The sequence below is a fragment of the Mytilus edulis genome, chromosome 2 (assembly GCF_963676685.1).
Source record: "Mytilus edulis chromosome 2, xbMytEdul2.2, whole genome shotgun sequence".
Lineage (NCBI taxonomy): Eukaryota > Metazoa > Mollusca > Bivalvia > Mytilida > Mytilidae > Mytilus > Mytilus edulis.
Window position 1 is genome coordinate 67928972 of NC_092345.1, and position 15927 is coordinate 67944898.

The 15927-nt window shown below is 33.7% G+C and overlaps 2 long non-coding RNA genes across 2 annotated transcripts; both read right to left on the minus strand.

Moving 5' to 3' along the window:
- Positions 1 to 1485: 1485 nt before the first annotated feature.
- On the minus strand, positions 1486 to 7763 carry LOC139512739 (uncharacterized). The gene is made up of 3 exons (XR_011662328.1): positions 7472 to 7763; positions 3422 to 3551; positions 1486 to 2147 (listed from the first exon to the last, which is right to left on the minus strand). It is a non-coding gene; the product is annotated as an uncharacterized lncRNA (long non-coding RNA).
- A 2422-nt stretch (positions 7764 to 10185) lies between these two features.
- LOC139512740 (uncharacterized) lies at positions 10186 to 15277 on the minus strand. Its single transcript, XR_011662329.1, has 3 exons — positions 15056 to 15277; positions 14285 to 14451; positions 10186 to 11352 (listed from the first exon to the last, which is right to left on the minus strand). It is a non-coding gene; the product is annotated as an uncharacterized lncRNA (long non-coding RNA).
- Positions 15278 to 15927: the final 650 nt, after the last annotated feature.

A 15927-nucleotide genomic window follows, 5' to 3' on the forward strand; every position in this document is an offset into this window, starting at 1 on the left:
CTCGACGCCAATATTACTGGTTTCAAGCATTTCTGCGAGGTCATTCATTAAAACAGAAAAAAAAAGTGTTGGAGACAAAACACAGCCTTGCTTAATGCCAAATTCTTGGTCGAAGAAACCTGTTTCACTAGCACCAAACAAGACTTTATTAGATACATTGCTATAAAGAGATTTGAGCAATTTCCAGCACTTGCCTTGAATGCCATTTTTCCACAAAAGATAGAAAAGGCCATCTCGCCAAACTCTATCAAAAGCCTTGTTTAAAACTTTTCAGAATATTGAATAATTCTTAAAAACTCCGATCAACACTTTATATACTGTATTTATTTTATGATAGAATCACATTAAATCTTGAGAAAATATCTGACGATTCATGTAAAATAAAATAATCAAACACTTGAACTTAAGATTGAAAACAATTGTTGTTGGGAAGTTTTTATGCATACTGACGTAAAATCTTGAACGTTTCTGAAAAGGGGGAATAAAAGTCAAACAAGGTACATGTCATTGAATACAACCTTGACTTTACATGTATGAATTTGATGTGTCCGAACTTTTTTTCTGGGTTAATCTTCGCATGGAACTCCCAAACAAAATTAATTCCAAACAAAATTAATTTGAACGCTCTGAAGTACTTAAGGAGTTAAATGTGCAAAACATACCTTGAAAAAGGATATCTGCAAACCCAACAGGTACAAAATCACTAATTCATAGCCTCATTGTATTCTATATCAAATTCTGCAATTTCATGCATTAATTGTTACTTTGTCTTACATTCAATTAAAGCGGCAGTCATTTCATGACAACACTGTACCATATGCTAATTTATACTGAATAATTCAACATCCCTTAAGTTGCTTATTAGAGACTACTGGTTCCCGGAAGTTTGATAGTACATTGTACAAAACAGGTACTTCTGATATGAACAGCAGGACAACATTAGTATGCCCTTCTATGAAAATGTTATATACATCTTTATCAAACAAAAGAAACTTTTAACAAGGGTTCTACAGTGATCCCATGTCCTCAGGCTTTCATTTCGATACAAAAACTACCTAAATATTTTACCTATTGATCGACCGTCCCTGAATTTGTGGTTTCATACCAACAACTAGTCATGGGAGGGTCTTCAAACATCATAGAGTGTTAATGGTGCACATGTGGAGCAGGATCTGCTTACCCTTCCGGAGCACCTGAGATCACCCCTAGTTTTTTGGTGGGGTTCGTGTTGTTTATTCTTTAGTTTTCTATGTTGTGTCGTGTGTGCTGTTGTTTGTTTGTCTTTTTCATTTTTAGCCATGGCGTTGTCAGTTTGTTTTAGATTTATGAGTTTGACTGTCCCTTTGGTAACTTTCGTCCCTCTTTTATCTGAGAGCAAGAGATTACCATTTTCCTATAATTAGAATACAACTTCAATCGAAAAGTAAAAGACTAAATATGAAATTGCTATAAATTGCAGATGTGAATAAAAAATCAAAAATATCATATTATTGCAATTGGTATAATGTCATTGCATTTAAACATTCCAAACACATTATTTTACATGGCATTTCGAGTAAATCTAACACAAAGAGATTCAGTAAAGTATTATGTATCACTTCGGAAAACATTGAATTACGTATCATCATGCATCTGAACCGATAATGTGAATGTTTGAAATCAAAAGTTCTTGATATGAAAACATACTGTTTTATTCACGTTTTCAATTATAGCGTGAAAAAAAATCACATTGATAAGGCTGAGATCTGCTGATGATTCTGTATGATGTAAACTGGTTTCCTATTCAGTGTTCACTGTCTGTTCCATTCCAGTCATACTTGCTGATATATTACTGGTTTCTTGTTCAATGTTTGCTGTCTGTTCCGATCCAGTCAGACTTACTGATAGATTTGTATGATGTATACTGGTTTCCTGTTCACTGTTCGCTGTATGTTTCAGTCCATTCAGATGTGTAAATGATTCTGTATGATTTATTCTGGCTAGTACCTGTTCAGTGTTCGCCGTCTGTTCCTCCAAAGATATCCCGTCACTTGATTGTGTATTACATAACATTGAACAATGAATTTGACTGTACGAGGGTGGGAGACCAAGCGATAATTCTGAATATGAAGGCGGTATGGTGTCTGTAGAAAAAACGTTGCCAGTGCCTATAAAAATACAAAAATGCCCCTTAATTCATTAAACAAATAACGACACCTAGCAAATATAATTTATATTATTTGTTTCAATTGTAATTATGAATAAAATATTTCAGGTTTTTGTAAATGAAATAGCCATTATAATAAAAGACAACTGTCAAATTTGAAATACTATGAGTGCAAACAACAAAAAATCAGTCTGAACAAATATCTTTTATAAACCTTTTTAGATCTTTAATTAAGAAAAACAAGTTATTTATGTGTTAAAACAACCGCTTAAGAGACTTTTGACTTAGCATATGTCCGGTTTGAAATTAAATATTGAGTACTTATTCACATTACTAGTTGACATCTCTTCATTGAAGGAATTATATTAAGATAATATTATTAAATAGCTGAGACAGGGAATTATGACGACCTGAATGGTATCCTATATACATGTAGCAATAAATCTAGTGTTTAACACTTGATTTGTGTAGAAATGAAAAAAATCAAGTTTATATGAATGTGGTTTGACTCCTTTAAACAGCTGTAAAACCTATCGACACATATTGCATCTTGTATACGAGTCCTTAGGCTAGTGTCATCAAAATTTAATGATTAATTTATTATTATTGATTCTAAGGATGATCCAAAAGAGTCGTTGTAGAATTGTTTTAGCTTGAAGAATATTGCACTCATCTTACATGAGGCATCGAATTTAACGGCAATTTATTCCGACCAGACGTATATATATGTCGATATTTATAAGTACGTCCGAGTCAGTGACAACTCTACAACAGATTTATCCATCGGATCAACAGCAGTGATGGTGATACATGGCTGTGTACATTATTTATATACAACTCGTCTAAACATCAACCAAACAATGTTAGATCTGTAAAATTGCTTTCGCAAAATTTGTTCTTACCTCGCCGGGATTCGAACCCATGCTACTGAGATATCGTGACACCAACTCGCCTGGACGTCTGCAGTGCTGGCGATTTGGTGTCACGATATCTCAGTAGCATGGGTCGAATCCCGGCGAGGAAAGAACAAATTTTGCGAAAGCAATTTTACAGATCTAACATTGTTGGGTTGATGTTTAGACGAGTTGTATATAGATATTTATATATCCATCACAGCCAATCAGACGCCATTCACATGGGATTCTTACCCCTTATACGAAGTAATTTGGAACACATTTTATTCCACTGGATACCGCGGGACTGTAAATCATCAAATAATATCGTTTACATGAAAAATCGATATAAATTGTTCGTCCTACACTGACTATCACTTACTAGCTTCGTGGTTTATTGATGAATTATGAACTTTCATCCAGCAGTAAATAACTATCACAAGAAGGACAGCAAAAGCTACTCCAACTACTAGTATAACAACTGGTATGATTACAGCGAGGTCATAATATGTCTGCAAAATATATATATATATTTCTCTATTAAAAACAATAAATAGTAAACTGTTACTTAATTGTCTAGATACAGTATGGGACAAATAATTCAACCCAGTTTATATTTAACTCCACAAATGAACTTAATTAAAAGGCAGTTAAATGTACTAAAACGAATTGGGAGACATCTATTTAAATTGGGAAGGTTGACTATTTATCATTCATATACTTTATTATATCTACTATTGTCCAGTTGTTTGGCATTTTTTGTGGGGAGGGTAACACTAAAAAAAATAGAAACAAATACAAGAACGTGCCTTGAGGTTCATCTATGAGGATGTTAATAGCTATTTGTTAAAATCTGGTTAATTTCTTTTAAAATAAGACGTCTAAGAATGATAGCAAAAGAGGTTTTAAAATGTAACACAAATAGTCATCAATTCATCTCCATGATATTATGAATTTTAAAAATGTACCTTACTCTTTTAGAAAGCTAGAGACATTTGAAGTACCACAGGTGAGAGCAACACAATTTGGACTTCATTCCTGGACCTACACTCTGGAATGAGCTGCTTGACGCGATACGAGCGCAGTGGAACCTGAACCTGTTTAACAGTATGATTAACAACTAGAATAGCAACTCATGCAGATGCGGCTACTGTAGATCTTGTACAAATATGTAACAAAGAAGGACAAAAAGGCAAATAGACAAAGCATATTAGAAAAAATGAAAGACAAGAATACAAAAATTCACCATAGCACAATAACGGGATATTTAAGTTCAGAGCCACGTCATGTGTATCACAGAATCACTAAAAATGCATATAGACAAGCACATTAGCAAAAAACGAAAGACAAGAATACAAAAAAATACCATTGGACAATAACACAATGACGGGATGTATGAGTATACAGCCAAGTCATATGTATAAATGAAACACAAAAAAGCATATAGACAAACACATTAGCAAAAATGAAAAAAACAAATCGAAAAATGATCATAGAACAATAATATAATGATATTTTACATTGATAGCTATCAATAGTGACTTAAAAACTCTTTGTTAAAATCTGGTTAGTTTCTTTAAAAATAAAACGTCTAAGAATGATGGCAAAAGAAGTTTTTAAAATGTAACACAAATAGTCACCAATTCATCTCCATAATATTATGAATTTTAAAAATGTACCTTTCTCTTTTAGAAAGCTAGAGACATTTGAAGTACCACAGGTGAGAGCAACACAATTTGGACTTCATTCCTGGACCTACACTCTGGAATGAGCTGCCTGACGCGATACGAGCGCAGTCGAACCTGAACCTGTTTAACAGTATGATTAACAACTAAAATATTTTTAAGAAACTCTAATGCAAAAATAATTAGGAGGGAGCGGTCGTATGTAAATGCAGTAGATGTGTAGGGCATTGGAGACAAGGGGTGTGTGAATTCTTCGGCGAGCCCTTAATAAACCTTGCAAATAATCTTAAGTATTATGATCTTTTTTATGTTTTCTTATCCCAGGCATAGATTACCTTAGCCGTATTTGGCGCAACTTTTTGGAATTTTGGATCCTCAATGCTCTTCAACTTTGTACTTGTTTGGCTTTATAAATATTTTGATATAAGCGTCACTGATGAGTCTTATGTAGACGAAACGCGCGTCTGGCGTACTAAATTATAGTCCTGGTACCTTTGATAACTATTTACACCACTGGGTCGATGCCACTGCTGGTGGACGTTTCGTCCCCGAGGGTATCACCAGCCCAGTAGTCAACACTTCGGTGTTGACATGAATATCAATAATGTGGTCATTTTTATAAATTTCCTGTTTACAAAACTTTGAATTTTTCGAAAAACTAAGGATGTTCTTATCCCAGGCATAGATTACCTTAGCCGTATTTGGCACAACATTTTGGAATTTCGGATAATCAATGCTCTTCAACTTTGTACTTGTTTGGCTTTATAAATATTTTGATATAAGCGTCACTGATGAGTCTTATGTAGACGAAACGCGCGTCTGGCGTACTAAATTATAGTCCTGGTACCTTTGATAATTAATTATACCTACTCTTGAATATAACGGTCATTTAATATAGTTATGAAAAGCAAACAAAGGAGTGTATGTTTTTTGATTCAGTTGTTTGCCACCTAAATTTTTATCTAACGAGGTCTGTTTCAAAACACTTAAATCAAGATTTTTTATACAATTTCAACTTGAAACATGATGCATTATAGTTTTAGAAAATTTACTCCCGGTCATTTAGCTTCATGCATTTTCAGAACAATAAGAGGTTTGTGACACCAGAAACACTATCGGAAATGTTAGGCGCAATTGAACTTCCAATCAACCGTCTAATGATGGTAATTTTGTGGTTGAGAAGCTACCCTTGCTATGTAATGCTGTCTTAACTCTTTGACGTTTCTGTTCATGCTGTCAGTGCACAAATAAATGCCTTGATTCTCATTCTTTGGGAAATTAAATATGCCCCAATATTTCTTGGCCATCCGAAATTAAAATTGGCGCCAACTACGCGATGGGTGGCATATATTACCCGTAGCAGCATTAGCTGCAATCGACGGAACCTGTCATGTCATTTAAACAGACCTCAGACGGACCCTCAAGAACACAGACACAGACATTGCATTCATACAAAAGTGATTGTGGACAACAGAAATCATATAAGATTTATTCGAAGCGGTTTTCTAGGACACTAAAATAAATATTCTTTTGCCTTTAATTGTACCAGAATTTTGTCATCGCCCCTCTCTTCCCCCTACAGACGCCATTAGCAAAGAGTTAAACCACGAACAAAAAAATTTGAATGTAAAAAAAATGAATTTGCGTATATCAGAGTGTCGGGTATATGTCGAACACGCTATAAGACGCTCTAAAACTTTCAGTCATTGGAAGCTGATGGAGACACCCGAGAGACAAAATCAATCAGACTGTAGAACTTTGTACGGGATTAGTGGAGCGACAGATTAAACTTTTTCAGGAACTGTAATACAACAATAAAACTAATATCTAACTGGCTTACTATGAATATATATTCAATCTAGAATCGAATGAGCTTGTATAACTCTCAGCCCCCCTTTTTCTAGCCCACCAACTCCTGCATGCGCATACCTTTCATGTCGTGTGATAGCCAACAATGATATCACAAAAGCAATTGTCATATAGGATGTTACATAATGATTTATAGATAAATGTGATTTAAATTTACCAAGACGCACAGGATTTAAATTTTACCTGTTTAAATCCATAATCAATGTTTTGACACCGTCCCCTAATTTAAAGTCTAATTTGTCAACCTCAGCAACGAGAGTACACCTTTTCGTAACATGTCTAATAGAAACATTAATGTTCTGAGACAAACAATTATAACGCGTCAGACGCGTTTTGTGTAGTGTTAAATTAACAGTTGTTTTTTCTTTCATTTGTCTTTGCCTCGGTTGGTTGTCACAAAGTAAGCTACACCATTGTTTGTATAGTTTATCATCAAACAGTACTGAACACCTCAGCTTTGTCAAGAAAATCCTGAAATAAAACAGGGAGCTCAGGATGGGCTAGTTTATCTAGTACACACTTTGGTCCTTTATTGAAGAAGGAAATAACATAACTAAAATAAAAACATAAAACATGTATTTACTTCACAAATGTAATTGATATATAAAAATAGGAAGACGTGGTTTGTTTGCTTCTGAGACACATATCCATCGGAAACATAAAGCAGATTTAAACATGCATGACATCAGTGATAAAATGTGAACAACCGACATCAAACATAAAAAAAATGAACAATCCAAATCTCTATACAATTGAGGCTCATTTTTTTAAAACTATGAAGATGATCATAAAAGGAAGGAATATTCTCTACATGCAAAAAAAGGTAAATAATTATATCCTTGACCTGTAAGAAAACATGCTTGAAATAAGATGCTTACCATAATATTTTTTCAACAAAGTGTTGTTTAAGTTGTAACGTCCATTACATCAAAGTGAACGAAGTTCGTTTTGTTCAAATGTAAAGTTATAATTGCATACTGTAAGTGCAATTATATTTGTATATCATTGTCTACAAGTGTATAATATACACACACTTCTACCTGTCTGAATCTCTACACATTTTTTTCTTATCTCATGTTTATTAAACATTTACTGTTAGTCAACTCAAAAACGCACTGGATAATATAAATATCCGATACGATACATGTGATTTAAACAAACCTTCGTTTTCTGTTTTATTTGTTGTTACGACCTTCCCTGATAACACTCATCTAATATCTTTATGTGTCGGGTTGTCACATTGACTTCAAAATTATATAATTATCAGATACGTCTAATGCGGAATATGCGTACTTTTCCGAATCACATACATTATTGTCGGTTAACTTTGTAGATCCTTTTTAAATAAACAAAACTTAAAACTTTAGGTATCAAAACAGGTACTTATTCCATCAAATGCACATATAAATTAGGCTTGTTTTAGGTACCTAACCGCAAAAGTTCGCCTTTACCTTAAAGGGACACTAGTTACGAGATGTAGAAAAAAATAAATTTTTTATTTGTTCAATCATTAAGGAGAGCGAAATTGTGAGAGAAAAAAAATCGCTTTTAGCAGCCAGTTTGGTTCAATTTTGTCAAAATAAGCAAAAAAGCGTTGCTAATTAATTATTCACTTAGAGATGGGTTACGCGTGACATAGACGTTTTCAGCTGGTAAAAGGAGAAGAATGTCATCATTGAAAGTGAAACAAGAGTAAACCATTTGGTTGACTGCTTCGATTTTCAAAAACTCAGTCTTACACAACGATATAAACACATTGTTTAAGCTACAAAATAAAATCAAATAGACCTAGAGTAATCCAAGTGCACAAGTTGTTTATCTATTTATATCTATGTTTTTGTTTATATCGGGTTATGCAACCTTTGGCTGTCTTCGGAAGGTCACTTCGATGGTAAATTAGATGGCTCCTAGACTTAAATACAAACGAAATGCGGATACATAATTTCGATCTGATGCATCGTAGATTTTTTTGTTTTATACTTTTTTTATTTTGATATACGTTTTAGTCTGATATAAGTCGAGTATAAGAATATGAGTCAAATTGGTGACCATGAATTTGACAGCTCATGTCCCTGTAACTTCAAATTATAAATCAGATTCTGTAAACAAGAAAAATATACACAAAAGATGTCAAAATTCACAAACAATATTAGTCAACACAACAGACTATACCATGCAGCACCCGATTCTTCGGGAAAATATGCGTACAAAACAAAGACTCAACCAAAATAACGATCAACACATGGTTAAGAAATGTGGAATTTGTGCTTGGACAATATGTATTCAAACATTCCAATTGCTTTTCTAGACTATTGTCTTAGGGAGGGATAAAACCTACTTTGTAAAGGATCACTCTGATTCAAATAAAAAAATTTACTGAAACTGACATTATCAAGATGCTTGATTTCTTAATTGAAAACACATTTGTTACGTTCGGAGGACGTGTTTTACAACTAACTGTCGGCATTCCAATGGGAACAAATTGTGCCCCTCTTCTTGCCGACTTGTTTATTTATTATAATGAGGCTGACTTCATACAGGAACTTCTTAGGAAGAAAGATAAGAAGTAAGCGATATCCTTTAACACTACGTTCCGCTATATAGATGATGTGCTTTCACTAAATAATTCAAAATTCGGTGACTATTTGGAACGCATCTATCCCATCGAACTAGAGATAAAGGATATTACAGAAACAGTTATGTCGGCCTCATATCTTGACTTACATCTAGAAATTGACAATGAGGGTCGGTTGAAAACAACACTTTACGACAAAAGAGATGATTTCAGCTTTCTAATTGTGAACTTTCCATTTCTTAGTAGCAACATTCCAGCAGCACCTGCATACGGGGTATATATCTCCCAATTGATACGATATTCCCATGCTTTCATTTCCTATCATGATTTTGTTGATAGAGGTTTGCTGCTCACAAGGAAGCTATTAAACCAAGAGTTTAAAATGGTGAAGTTGAAATCATCCCTTCGTAAATTTTACGGACAGCCATCACGAGTTGGTTGACCGTTATGGAATAACCGTTTCACAAATGATATCGGATAGGTTCCTTACGTCGTAATTACAACCCCCTTCCCTTTCATTAATATGACCTACCGAATTAGACTATTGACCGGATTTGTTATTACATAATCAACATGACGGGTGCCACATGTGGATTAGGATCTGCTTACCCTTCCAGAACACCTGGTATCACCTCTAGTTTTTGGTGGGGTTCGTGTTGCTTATTCTTTAGTTTTTTTATGTTGTGTCTTTGCTACTTCACAAAAAGTATTTTCAGATATATTCATAAAAAATATCTACACAATAATTGTTTTACGGAAATTAATCATTCATCCGGAATGACTTTCGAGATTCTTTTATTATCTAGTCAGAAACGAATTGCGGTCAAGTGACCTCACACGACTTTTCTGTTCCTCGTGTTTGGACAATATTTTTTGAAGTGTTATGGCGTTGTCAGTTTATTTTCGATTTATGAGTTTGACTCTGGTATCTTTCGTCCCTCTTTTAAGGTAACCACAGCTGTCGACTGAATTTCAATATTACCGCTTAAAAGAACAAAATAACACAGTTGACCCATCTGGTTGTGTACACGTACTTTTTATATTTCTACTCAAACATTTGTAATTAAAATAATATTGATGATGAACTAACGTGCTGTAAACAAAAGCTCTTTTTTTTTTATTAATTCTGTCAGTTTCTCCATTTTACAAATTATTACAGACGTTTAAAAATAGATCATCTAATGAATAATATGACCTTTATAAAGGACTTATTAGTGTTCACACAAGCAAGCTGTTGGCATTATCGTTGACAATTACATATATAAACTACATGTATCATCTTTTGTAGAATAGGCAACAGTGGAAATATAATCATTATAAATTAAAAATTGTATCTTAAATAGTTTGAAAGGTTGTGTCCATCTAAATATATGAGGAAAAATGATTCTGTACATCAATATGTCACAGTTTGTTGTAATATATATACATAGTATGTGCTGTTGTTATTTTATATTTAAAATATATTGTACAAATATATTTCTTCTAACATTGAACGTTGTTCGCCTTCGAAATTTATTATCGGAAGCAGCAGGTAATCAACACTAGTGAAACATACATGATTGTTGATGACAAGTGCAATATTTTGACGATTCCAACATACCTACATTGTTTTGTACAATGTGTTTTGTACAATGTCTTATCAAACTACAGCATGCTCTATTTTATCATTTTGTAATTTTCAATACTTAATAATCAACTTACTTGATTAATTTAGAATTCATATTTACGGTACGTTATAACGATCATGTCCTATACACAGATAAACTACTATGTCAAATCCGTACGTTTGGAGGCGAAATACATCAAATTTTACTATTAGCCTTCGTGGTTTGTCTGTTCAGTTTTCAAATCTTTTCACCAATGAAATGAAGAACCAGCTCGACGTAATTATATAGTTTAGTTTTGATATACTAAAGAGCAAGAGGTGAGCATTTACTTTTTACTTCGTATTATTCAAATTTTATAAGAATACTGTTTCTTCCTCTGAAATACTTCCTAGTGATCTCCTGTCAATGTCAATAGTGCTATCCAATGATTGTCTATCGGCTACAATACAAGCTTGACTGTACGACGGGAGTAGTTGAAAAAGTGAAAGGTTAGAATATGTTGGTGGCAATGTCCCTTCATTTTGTGCAGTGTTCTCTGGAGCTGTATCTTCATTCTGTACGGAACTAAATTCTGTAACTTAAAAAATATACATACTTTAATTATTTATTGTATCAGTTCTTACTTGTTAGTTTGATGAAATTTAAAAGCAAAATCTTTCGTATGGAACACTGTATTGTTCTGTATTTATTTCACCAGTTGGAAATTATCTCCTAAACAGGTTATTTTAACCAGTTGCCATAATATACCCCGAATAGGTTATATATTTTAAATATTATTCTATGCAAAAAGTCTTAAATTTTGAACTAAGTAAGCATTTTTAAGAATGCAGTTTTTTGTTGTTGTTAATGCCCGCGTCACACTGTCCCGATTTTTACGCCGATGGCAACACGATTATGGAAATTTTCAAAATCGGGTCTGATTGTATCCAGATCGGGCTATTCGTAGTGCCATCTTAAACCACCGTAGAACCATCGGCCACTTTTTCTAGCCTTCGGGGACAACTTCGGGAAGGGTTCTAAATTTTTTAACATGTTAAAAAATCCCCGAAGGTGCGTCCGATGTTGTGGGTTCGTATTGAGTTCGTATCACCATCCTCACCATCGTATTGTCACCGGGAATGCATCTTTGAACCTCGTATTGCATTTGTGTTTCCATCGTTTCCGTCGGGCAGTTTTGAAATTACGATGTCTACACGAATGAATCAAGAAGCAACCCGAAGGTCTTACGATGGCAAAACGACTTCGTGAAGACCTTGTTATTCCGTCGTGTTGCCATCTAATTAAAGTACGAAGCGACAAGATGGAACTACGAAGGCAATAAATCCAGCTAAATGTAAGTTAATTTTCACGCTAAAATACATTTAAAGTGCCATTCGCGATATGCACTGGTCAGTCTAATACCACAGTTAAGAAAGACGTTCACAAAACATGGAGCTCATTTCATATGATTCTATGAGAACAAGAAAGGCGACAGCGTTGTTTCTATTAATTCAAATGGAACAAGAAGAGCAGCTATTACAGGCTCAGGATTTACTTTTACAAGTAAAATACTATTTTTTGTCAATTTTTCATATCAAGTAACATAATGAAAATCATAAACGCGCCTCGTACACCAACACTGCAGGTACACGTATATAGGGAAACCAACTTTTTCTTCATTATTCTGATTTTTTATGTATCGTCTGAGTTGTTGTCACACGAATGTTTACTCCATAACCATTTTGTTTTCTATATGTCATATTTTGCCTCATTTGTTGCTTTCCCCACATCCTTCCTTTGTTTATATTATTATGATATTCTCCTGGAAAGATCTCTTTTTGAAAAAAAAGGATAAACGAACCCATTACCTTACCTTTATGATAGATCAGTAAACATGGGCATAATTATGGGTGATTAATCAGACTAGTGCACACATTTTACAGTTCAAACAACGCAATGCATAGCGTGGCATCCCCTCGTATGTAACATATTGGGGACAAATATGGACACTATATTTGTATATGACACATGCAGAAAATGGTAAATTGAATATGCATATTTGATACATAAACTATTTTTTTTTTAGAAATCAACCAAAACATTCAGTAACTGGAAATACCTTTAATATTGTCTTTAGAACCAGCAGGTAAAAAAATGAGCAACCAATTTCCTGTGTATTATGCTATTTCAAGGAGAAAAAACAAGTCCATCTGCATGACCTTGACCTTTGGCCTTGAACGTAAAAAATGTCAGATCATTACAAGGAGGAACAATAAACCAAATGTGGTTAAAATCTTTTAAAGCATATTGGTTTTAGAGTGTCCACAATGGTGATATTGCCTTGTATTACAACTGCCACTGTGACATTGACCTTTGAACTTTAAGGTCAATAGCGCTTACGATATTCTTAACGAGTAACACCATACCAAGTTTTGAGCATTTTGGTTCTAGAGTGTCAATAACAATTTTATCTACACGCAACTTACATGTAGTAGTAGGCGAGGGGATAATAAACTAAGTTTTATAAGAGTTAGATCGATTTCCCGCCATGCATGGCAGACTTGGACAGAAATACCCCTCCCTCTCCCTGATTTTGGTGCCATTATATGCAGAGACTCAGAGTCAAGTTTTACCTTTCAAGCCCATGGTCTTCCGTCTTATGATCAAACCAGAAATTAAACGTACAGTATAATATACATGATATATATTCAATATTGATCAAACAATTTAAAACGCGTGATGCCTTCGGCATATAATTTAAATGCATCATAAGCTGTACACGACCTCTTTTAGACATCGTATGGCCATTGCGCTATCATCGTTATCCATCGTGTAGCTTTCGTGATCCATCGTGTAGGCTTCGGTTGAGATATGAAGCTTAAATACCCGTCTTCGGTTAACCTTCGTATGTCCATCTTTTGATATCGTATATAAATTCGGCACCATCGTATAGACTTCGTTATTCATCGTACTTGCTTCGGTCACTTTTTGGTATTTTAACGAGATCGGGACCAACTTCGTACGAACTTACAATTTTCGCATTCGGGTGTCCATCGTATATAAAAATCGGGACAGTGTGACGCGGGCATATTAGTAGCACATTTTAGAAAGCGACTTTTCTAGAGGGTGAATGAGATTTTAGATTGATCCCTGTAAAACACAGCATCTTCAATGAATTCGTATCACATCACACATATTCAACCAGATACTTAGAGTAATGGCTAACCAAAAGCTGTTGGGTTTTTTTTGTAATCATTTACACTATGCATTATTTTTCCTTTCATCCCAAATCGGGATATTATACCACATTTAGGAGATAATATCCTACCTGTTCATCAAGAATGACATTTTTTAATATGGCCGATTTGTAGGGGAAAAAAGAGACTCTATTTTTCTTGAAACTGTTGGGTTTTATTTTGTTTGCACCAAGAGCAATAAATTACTTTGTCTGATATGAATATTGTTAATGTTTCAACAAGATTAATATTTGCATTCAACTGTTTATTTATAAGTTTTTCGTGTCTACATACGTATAGTATCATTTCGTGAAAGTCTGTGTTCACATAGGGTCTTGAGACAGCACAAAATCAATACGAGAACTGCTGATATAACACCGACGGTGGCAACAACAGCAAGAACAGCTGAACTTGAGGCCATGAAACATAACCATTATAAAGTGTACCATTTACTTTGACATCTGAAATAACAAAAAACTCAGACATTTACTTATATCAAGTACATGTAAATATATGACAAACAATGATATCAAACTGTTTTGGTTTTAGTATGTGTTATTGATAATCAGACCTTAAAATAAAGACAATAGCAGTATACCGTTGTTCAATAGTCATAAACCAGTTTCAATCAACCATTTTCTAAGTAAGACATTGCCTGTACCAAGTCAGGAATATGACAGTTGTTATCTATTCGTTTGATGTTTTTGATGTTTTGATTTTGCCATTTGATTCAGGACTTTCCGGTTTGAATTTCCTCGGAGTTCATTTTTTTGTGATTTTACATGTTTTTCTTCGATTATTGACGCTGTTACCTTAAATAGTGTTCACCCATTACAATAATTGTTAATATTGACATGAGAACGACTTTTAAACTGCACATATGATTCTAATGCAGTCTAAAAGTATCCTTTGATAAATCATTCAAAAGGTCAATAGATTACAAACTAAACTATTAGTTTTCAAATTAATTTATGTCGATATTATACACGTATATTTTTACCTGTTTAACTATATTTTCTTAGTCCTTGTATTGTACTTACATATAAAGTATACAAAATCACTCACCTCAAATAATATATTTATCATGTTTATTCTGTATCCATGCATCTGTATAGGTGTAAATATTGCGTGCAATTCAACTAAGTATTTGCAAAGATTTGTCTACCTGTCTTTTAAATAATGCGCATCGTTTTAAGGTGATTTCATGTGTGTCCATGTATTACACAAACATTCTTTAACTATATTTCATATAGTAATATATCAACCGTATACTCTTTTTTTATTTGTATGGTACACAACTATATTTAAAGTCATATGAAACGGGTTTCTGGTGATTACAATGTTGAGGAAATTATGAACAGTTACTAAACAAAGTCCTTAGAGAATGTTTTGTTTTACGGTTGTGACAAATTCACAACGTATAATCGACAAAAAAAATTCTTTTATTAGTTGTTTATTTCAAATTGTTTATTTGTTTATTGTCCGTGCGTTCCATTTGGTCAATAAAACTGTGTTAATAATAGTTGTGAAAAGAATATTTCTTTAAGAAACGAAAGATAATAGCAACTTTAATCAATGTTTATTTACCTTATTTTTCATTACGGTAATTCTCTTTTAATTTGCGCTACGTGAATCCCGAAGTTCTTACGAGATATATAAACGTCAAGGTCGGTGCATACGGAAAATCTATAGACTGTATCTCTTCATTTAAAAAATGTCCATAATTTTTATAGTAAAAAATAGCCATTCAAGTCCATTAACATATTCATATGTTTTTTGGCTTAATCTAAGATATCCTTTAAAGTGTAGAAATATCTATATTGCACGACCAGACTACATCATGTTGTGCACTAACAAGTTATGTTATTTGAATAAGTGTATCTTTTTTTTTCATTTGCCGTTCTTCGTTGCTTGTACGGGGGATATGGTCAATTGTG